This window comes from Solanum stenotomum, chromosome 11 (genome assembly GCF_019186545.1).
Source record: "Solanum stenotomum isolate F172 chromosome 11, ASM1918654v1, whole genome shotgun sequence".
NCBI lineage: Eukaryota > Viridiplantae > Streptophyta > Magnoliopsida > Solanales > Solanaceae > Solanum > Solanum stenotomum.
Genome location: NC_064292.1, coordinates 12402438 through 12411194, shown reverse-complemented (window position 1 = coordinate 12411194; position 8757 = coordinate 12402438). Strand labels below are relative to the sequence as shown.

At 35.7% G+C, this 8757-nt stretch overlaps 1 pseudogene; it reads right to left on the bottom strand.

The window, feature by feature from the left end:
- Positions 1–4605: 4605 nt before the first annotated feature.
- LOC125844855 (putative disease resistance protein At3g14460) lies at positions 4606–8538 on the bottom strand (annotated as a pseudogene).
- Positions 8539–8757: the final 219 nt, after the last annotated feature.

Genomic DNA, 8757 nt, shown 5'->3' with positions numbered 1-8757 from the left:
GCTCTTGATCTGTATTTGTTGTGATCTAGAATGTCAACTCATGATTTACGACGATTGATCCAGTAGTTGGTCAAAAACATTTTATCAGCTTAATTGGAAGTGACAATGATTTGTTGCCTTTTCTTGAGAGCTTGAGGGGAAAGGCTTCAGGGACTAATTAAGTGTGTACTGGTGCAGTGATGGGATTGTTTCACCCTTAATCGAAGGTCTCGAGTTTGAGCTATGGGTATGGAGAAAATTCAGTTGGGAGCATCATTCTCAAATAGGCCCTAAAATGCGTGATCCTAAAGGGTCCAAGAAATCCAACCTCAATTTTCGTCTCTTCTACATAGATAAAGGGCCCAAGAAATGCAACCACACTTTCTCAATCAGGTAGTCAAGACCTTGATAAGAGTTGCATCAAGCTTGAAATTTAAAGAAACTGAATACGACTTTGAATGCCTGCTTCCATTATTTACGCCATGTTGTACCACATTGATTTCAAGTTGGGAAAATGCTCAAATATGTCGTCAAACTTTGAAAAAAGCCTCATATGTTAAAAGTTTGACTCATCTATGTAATTTTCGTTGGAGAAAAAGTTCATCCATGTCATTATTTGTTAAATGAAATGACCTAGAATATGATCCAAACTTTAAACGAATGACATACATGAGTCTTTTCTCAAAGTTCGATGATTTATATGAACTTTTTCCCTATTAAAAATTGGAGAAGGACCTAAAATGCGCCTCTACTATTTGAATTGGTACAAAACTACCATGCATCCACCTTTTAGCCCACAAATACCCCTGGCGTCAACCTTATGGCTCAAAAATACCCTCAATATTAACTCTTTGGCTCATATTTAGACTTATTTTTAGCACTTCCCCGGAAGTAAAAATCATTAAATATTTATTTATTATGTTGTCTAATTTGATTGGTCCAAATTTAAATCCTTCTCAAATAAATATCAGAAACCACATATGATTCATATTTTTGATCTGAAACACTTCAAAGTAATATTTAAAAAATTATTAATTTCATGATATCTTCCTATTGACCTATTTTAAATCAACCCCCAATTTATTATAACTCAACTCATAACTAACGGGTCCAATTGATATACATACTTGTCCCGTCTGATTGTCCATCCAAAAATATATTACTATTAATTTATTTATATAAAATTTTCTATAAAATATCCAATTGTCTTGTTCATTTTCTCTTTTAATTCCTTTTTAATCTCTTATTCTTAATTAGGATATCACTGACTCAAATTTGAAATGAATTTACATGTTTATATTCTTTTAGTTTTTATTATCATCATGGTGGGGGTAGGGGTGGAGATATAAGAAACATTTATTTTCATTCTTTTATTTTGGATTTTGGGTATACACAAAAGAAAACAATAGTATACATACATAGTTGCTTAATGAAATCATCGGGATAAGTCACAAGTACCCCCTAGACTATGACCGAAATCTCAGAGACACACCTAAGCTTAACTAGGGTCTTATTACCCCTCAATTTTTTTATATTTTTGTGCACCTTTTGTGCTGACGTGACACCTTCAACCACCCAAGTTTGCTGTGTTTGTACACACGCGCCTGCCACGTATGTAAATAATTTTTTATGTGTAGAGAGTACATGACTAACTACTTTTTTATTTTTTATTTAATGTGGAACACAAAATCAAACCAATCATATGAGCCTATATATTAAGTAATTTCAAATATTTCAACGGAGAAGGGCCTAAAATTTCTTTAAACTATGAGATGTGGTATAATATTGCCCTCCATCACCTTATGAGTGTGGGCCATTAGAAATAAGGGTATTTTGAGTCAAACGGTTGACATTAGGGGTATTGCGGGGCCGAAAGGTAGACGAAGGGTAAGTTTGTACCAATTCAAATAGTTGAGACACATTTAGGCCGTTCCCCGTTAAAAACAAGATTTAATTAATGGCAGCCGAATCATAATTGACTACGTTTAAAAAATAATTTTGCAAAATCAAAACCATGTTTAGTTAATAAATAATGGCATGGATGAGCCTTTTCTCAAATAGAAATGGCAAAAATAGACCAAAATTTTAACGGATGACATAAATGAGTCTTTTCTTAAACTTCGATGACATATTTGAGTCTTTTCCCGCTCAAGTTTGATGCGACTGCATTATTACATAAGTTTTTTTTGTGTGTATTGGTATTCAAAGATCCAAATTATTACATCAATATTTTGGTTTTGACATTCAGAGAACTTTAATTTGGAGATTATGAAGTTTCCTTCAAATTATGTCCATTACTCAACCTCAAGTGAAACCTCAGAGCTAGTGCAAAGTCAAGGAGGTATATCCTGCTTGAGATGTTTTCAAGGTTAGATAACAAAAATTAAAGAGGGAAACAATTTCAGTTTAAAAGAATGGAGGAACTTTCTCAATAACTAACAAAAGCATAAATAGATTTACCTTTTTTTTGTTGCATATGTGATGAACAATAACATCCATCAACAATTATACATTAGAATAACTAAGTGTATGCATTAACATAAAGCGACAGTGATGAGCAATATAATTACATTCACCAATAATCATCCATCACCAATTATACATCGGAATAACAAAGTGTATGCATTAATATAAAGTGATTTTGAAAACAACTTTTTGATATGTATAATTATAAGTCAGGAATTATAAAAGTCATTTAAAAATTAATGATATATATAACATTTCTGAGAATTAGATTGGTTAAAGTTGAGATCTGTAAAGTTACTGATTAAAACCTAAATATGTGTGCCATATTAAGATGTATGGTAATTCAAAGGACATTTTGTTGTTTAATGTTTAAGGATATTTTAGTTTTTAAAGGATATAATTTACTGCTTTTTTGTTGTTACGAAACACTTCATCTACCAAACTTCATTTAGAATTCTGTGAATTAATTCTATCTAGAAATATAATGGATTAATAGCATATAGCCCTAATTATTATTTAATATTTTTTAATTAGTTTTTTTTAATAATAACACTTCATCTACCAAACTCCATTTTAGAATTCCGTGAATTAATTCAATCTAGAAATCTAATGGATTAATACCATATAATTATTATTTAATATTTTATTAATTAGTTTTTTTAATAATATTTAAATTTAGTGAAAGATAAAATTGTAATCCAAATTTGAAGTTAAGATCTTCCCACTTATAATAATATATATGAATATGATGATATAGAGACGTGTGTGTGCTAGTTTGTAATTGTCATTGGTGGATTGACCAAGATTTCTAAAATTTCTTTTTAACTGCTTTCAGTTAGGAGGTTGCGATTTTCAAATCGTACAACTGTCTACTGTGCCTTCCTTGAGATAAAGCACGACTTGCTACAAAAGGAACATCCAACTCTAATATTCAAAGGCCGGATGAGGACAAGACCATGGTGGTTTACGCTTCAACTCAGTTTCCTGAGTATACGCACAGTGTGATTGCTCGTTGTCTTGGTGTTCCCGAGCATAATATCCATGTGATAACAAGAGTGGCTGGAAGTGGCAAGAAATATGCCAGTAGTACCTATTAACAAAAGAAAAAAAACTGAAAGTTCAGAGAAGTTTTGAAACATTAGCAAGGCTCAACAATGATTTGGCAAGTGATTTTTTTTTGCAAGTGGTATTTATTCTTGTGTTGGATTGATGTAATAACTTGTATTGTTGAGACTTTAGGTCCTATGTTCGCACGACTTCAAAACGCATTACTTGGATCTAAGGTCACTTCTTTATATACCAACAATCAACATTTCTTTTATATTTTGTCGATGCAATATTTGCCTAGGATGCTACAATGATGCTCTTTTTACTTGGGATAAATAGTACATTAAGTGAAAAATCCTCCCAGTTTAGAAAGAGAAATCTATCAAAAAAGGGGAAAAAAAGCTCGACGTATCGAATAGAGTATGTTAGATAGCCATTTATTTTAATTTATTTTTCCCTTGTACATATTTTTTTTTTTTTGGTTTCTCACCTAGTGTCCGGATCTCTATAGAAGAGACGAAAAATGCGGAACAACTTTCATGATGACGAATAATATTCCGGTCTTCAAGATTCGAGAGAGAAGATAGGTTAATAGACAAGAACATAGAGTCTTAATAGTCAACAAAGATGAAGAGTGAGATTTGTCACAAGAATAGATGAATTGCTATTGTGGTGAATCTCCAAAGACCTGCTGACATATATTAAGTAATCAACTTTCTGGAGCAAATTATCTCAATTCCTACCTAAACTAGATTTCTTTTACAATGTTTCAATGTAAATATAAAGATTTGATCTTGATCTAAAGATATTTTCTCGACTTCATAGAAGCAATAGATGCTACACACTGGTCAAAAAGATTTAACCAATAATCCAAACATACTAAGGAAATAGAATAACTTACAGAAACACCGCTTGTTTTAATCATTACATGTCCTCTCAATCAACATTTTTATGGTGGAAATATGAGCAGTTTTTGATCAGTAGAAGTGGTTTGAGCAATAGACGTTCCACACTGGTCAACAAGATTATGAATAGGAAATGAATTAGCAAAAAAGCAAAGGGAAGTAAGCAAAAATAAAAAACTTCCGAGGGAAAAGAATAACTTACATGTATTGGAGAGCCATTCGTTTTAATCATCATAGGTATTCCCGATCGATATATATGATGGGAATTTGAGCAATATTTGGCCAGTATTCCCCCTTGTCAAATTCTAGTAGTGGTTTGAGCAATGAGCATCTGAAAATGGATAGTTTAGACAGGGAAGAGGGCATCCCTTTTACCGGAAGAGATTGAAGGTTAGGGCAATCAAGGAGAGTCAGCACAGAGAGGGAGGAGGGTAGTGCTGATTCTGAAAGTGATTGGAGATTATGGCAATTTCCCACGGTAAGCTTAGAGAGGGAGGAGGGTAGTGCTGATTCAGAAAGTGATTGGAGATTAGGGCAATCGCTGACGTGTAGATGTAGAAGAGATTGGAAATTATGGCAATTTCTGATGTTCAGCACAGAAAGGGAGGAGGGTATCTCTTTTACTGGAAGGGATTGGAACTTAGGGCAATCATGGATGGTCAGCACAGAGAGGGAGGAGGGCAGTGCAGATTCAGAAAGTGATTGGAGATTAGGGCAATTGTTGATGTGTAGACCTAGAAGAGAAGTGAGGTTCCGAAGACCTAGTGAATGGAGCTCATGATGGTGATGTAAACGTAGCTCAGAAAAAGAGGAAGAAAGCCAACCTTGTTCCAGCAGTGATTGAATTTGAGTTAAATTACAAGTACTAAGTAATTCTAGAGAGGTGAGGCTTTCTAGAACTTGGCTGCTTATTGTTATCATATTTCTTATGGTAAGACCTGTAATAGAGCAAGGCAACTCCCAATGTTCCATCTCTTCGTCACTGCTATCATGTTCGATCACTAACTCTATTAGACATGGGAGTTTCTGTAAACGCCACTCCTTTCGTCCGTTCACCAATTTCTTGCAATTAATGATCTCAAGTAGTTGTAACTTGAAGGGCAATCCTCCTTCAGGAAATGACTCTATTTCTGGGCAATTTTCAAGAGTTAAATCCTTAAGAGATGGAAGGAGTTGCTGCATACGTTCTGGCAGCCACTTCAGCTTCAAACAGTTCCGTATTTCCAAATATGTTATCTGGTTCCCCCCACATGCCACTGAAAGTTTTTCAACATTCCCACAATTCCAAATACTGAGATTTTCAGTCGCAGTAGGAATCAAAAACATAGTAAGGTTGGGGCAACTCTCTACACCCAAATAGCGTGCGCTTGGGACCAACTCAGGTGATATAGAATCACATTCTTGCAGTATCAAATACTCGAGAAACAGTTCAACATCATCAAAAAGAACTTCAACCTTAGGAGAACCAATAACTTCAAACCTTTTTAAACTTGAAAGTTGGATGGGTGTCTCCAAAATGAGTTGAGAACATGTTGAAATTCTCAATTCTGTCAGAGAAGAAAGATTTTCAGGCAACTTCCCCATCAACTTCCGACAATTTTTAATTGAAAGCTTCCCAAGTTTAGGGAACTCGACACTTCCTAGTATGTGCCAATTCTTCCACTCTAGCATATCTTCAAATTCAAGCTCCTCAAGAGAGTTAAATGGATTTTTGGAGGACAAACTACCAAAGAATTCTTCCGTCACCTCTGTTATACGATGCATCTCTCTAATGGAAAGGAATTTCAAAGAAGGGAGTTGCCCTAGTGCTGGCAAGGAATCACAGTCCTTGCAGTTGACAAGAGACAGTTTCACTAGATTAAGAAATGAATTATCAGCTAGCCAATTTGGAAATTTTGTCCCTCTATATCCGGTGATTTTGACTTCTTTTATGTTTGTGTGTGGGCATAGCTCATTAAGTATGTCTCTTTCAGTTTGTGAGTTGTCGGCACTACTTTCACTCCACTCCAAATATAACTTCTCAACATGATTCTTCGCTCTCGTGTTTGCCTTCACAGCTACCTTTCTATCAACCACATTTTGCAATTCTAGAATTGATAGAGATCCATCACTACCACCTGGAAGATACTTGGCTCCCACTAGCACATGGATGCTCTTCAACTTGCTCAGATGTAGTGGCATCTTCAAGAGAGAAGTGTTGCTAATGTCGAGGTGATGTAAGTTGATCAACTTCTCCATTTCCAGTGGTAGATCTTCAAGATAATCACAAGATGATAGGAGAAGTGTCTCTAAGTTATATAACACACAAATGGAATCTGGCAACCTTTTAATCTCTGTCCGAGAAATATCCAAAAATCTCAAGAGCTTTAAATTGATAAATAAGTGATTTGGTAACTCAACAATCGCATAACCTGACAACGATAATGCCCTTAAGGATGTTAGTCTTGGCAATATGTTATGCAACACCCTCTTGCTTATCGATGAGTTATAGATACTGACTGGAAGCAATGTCCTCAGCTGCTCTGATTTGGAGAGAGGTTTCAATTTCTCAAAGTCACCACCTTGTCCCATGGAATAGGACATGTGCCGACTTTGTTCCAACATATGAGATCCTTCATTCTCTTCCAACCTAATACAAAGTTTTGAAGATGCAATTTGGGCCAAATCATTGACAAGGTCATGCATTAAGAATTTCTCTACGTCTCTTTCGGAAGATGCTGGAACCATTTTGAATAGTGATCTTGATCTCAACTCAAGGAAGTATTGATTACCTGAACGAGACTGTTGTACAAGACCATTAGCAATCCACAAGTGAATAACTTGGTCTTTGCAGAATGGATAATCTTTGGGATATATTGCACAATAAGCAAAACATTGCTTCAAATGTGCAGGAAGATCATTGTAGCTCAACATCAACGCTGGTAATATACCATTAAAACAACTTGGAAGCTCCCAAATTTCACTTCTTAAAATGTCTCTCCACTCATCCACTTCTGATTTGCAGCGTAAAATACCAGCAAGTGCCTTTAGAGCTAAGGGCAACCCTTTGCACTTGTCTGCAACTTTTCTTCCAACCTCTTCAAATTCTGGATGTTCCTCAGGATCCCTGTTTTCTAGTGAATGGCGTTTGAATAAAGCCCAAGATACTTCACTAGACAGAGTTTCCACGTTGATTGCTCCGCTACCCATCATCGAGGCAACATTCTCCTTACGTGTAGTTACAATGATCTTACTTCCTAAATCTCCTTGTACAAAAAGATTTCTCAAGTCATCCCACTCGATATAGTTTTCATTCCACACATCATCAAGGACAACAAGAAACTTCTTTCCCTTCAGGCTTTCCTTCAATTTGACTTGTAGCTGATTAAGATTGTCATCAACCGTTAAGCCAATTTCTTGAAGTAACCCTTTTGTTATTCTGAAAGCATCATATGCCTCAGAAACACAAAACCAAGCCTTCAAACCAAAATGGTCCTTCACCTTCTCATCATTGTAAACGGCTTTAGCAAGTGTTGTCTTACCCACGCCGCCCATTCCAACGATGGAACTACAGCCAGATTTTTTCCATTTTCATCTTCAGACAACAAACGCTCAATCAAATCCTCTATATCATTCTGCCTTCCAAAGATATCAGAATCATCAACCAAAGAAGTTGAAGGTGTTCTAGTTTCTTGTTTCGTCGAACCAAAATGCTCCTTTAAGCCAAGGCAGCCAATTTGCTTTTCCAAATCCTTCAATGTTTCCATAGTGTCTTCCAACTTCTCCTTTATGTTATGGAAAAAATCATCACTTACTTGCTGGTTGCTAGTTTCTGCAAGATTTTGATGCTGACCCACAACCTTAAGTCTCAAAGCCTCATAATTGACCTCTTCCATTAAGTTTTCAGCGGTGTTCACAGCATCTCGAAGCTCATTAAGCCACCGGCTCACAAATTGATTTGATGCCTGCTTATTCTCTGCATCACTTAGCACAGCTTGAAGACCAAGCAAAGTCATTCTCAGCTTATTTAAGAGCCGAACATCATTCATGTGCTTCTGAAACATCTTCAGCAGCTCACCCTTAGGAGCAAGCCTATCAAAGAGAACATTCAAAGCTAAAGAGAGAAATGCACCACCAACTGCTAAGCCTACCTCCATTTCTGAAATCTAGAAAGGAAAACAATGAGACCACAAAATGATTTTTTGACAATATAAACGATTCGATCTTTTGCTAGTAATTTGCAAACAAGAACTTGTAATTGGTACCACTATGTTTGCTAGTGTCAATTGAATAATTGAGGGTACTTGGGGGTTGTAGTAAATGGGGACCAACGGAAACACCTAAAGTTGATAATAGCTTTCATTTAGAGACCAAAGACTTG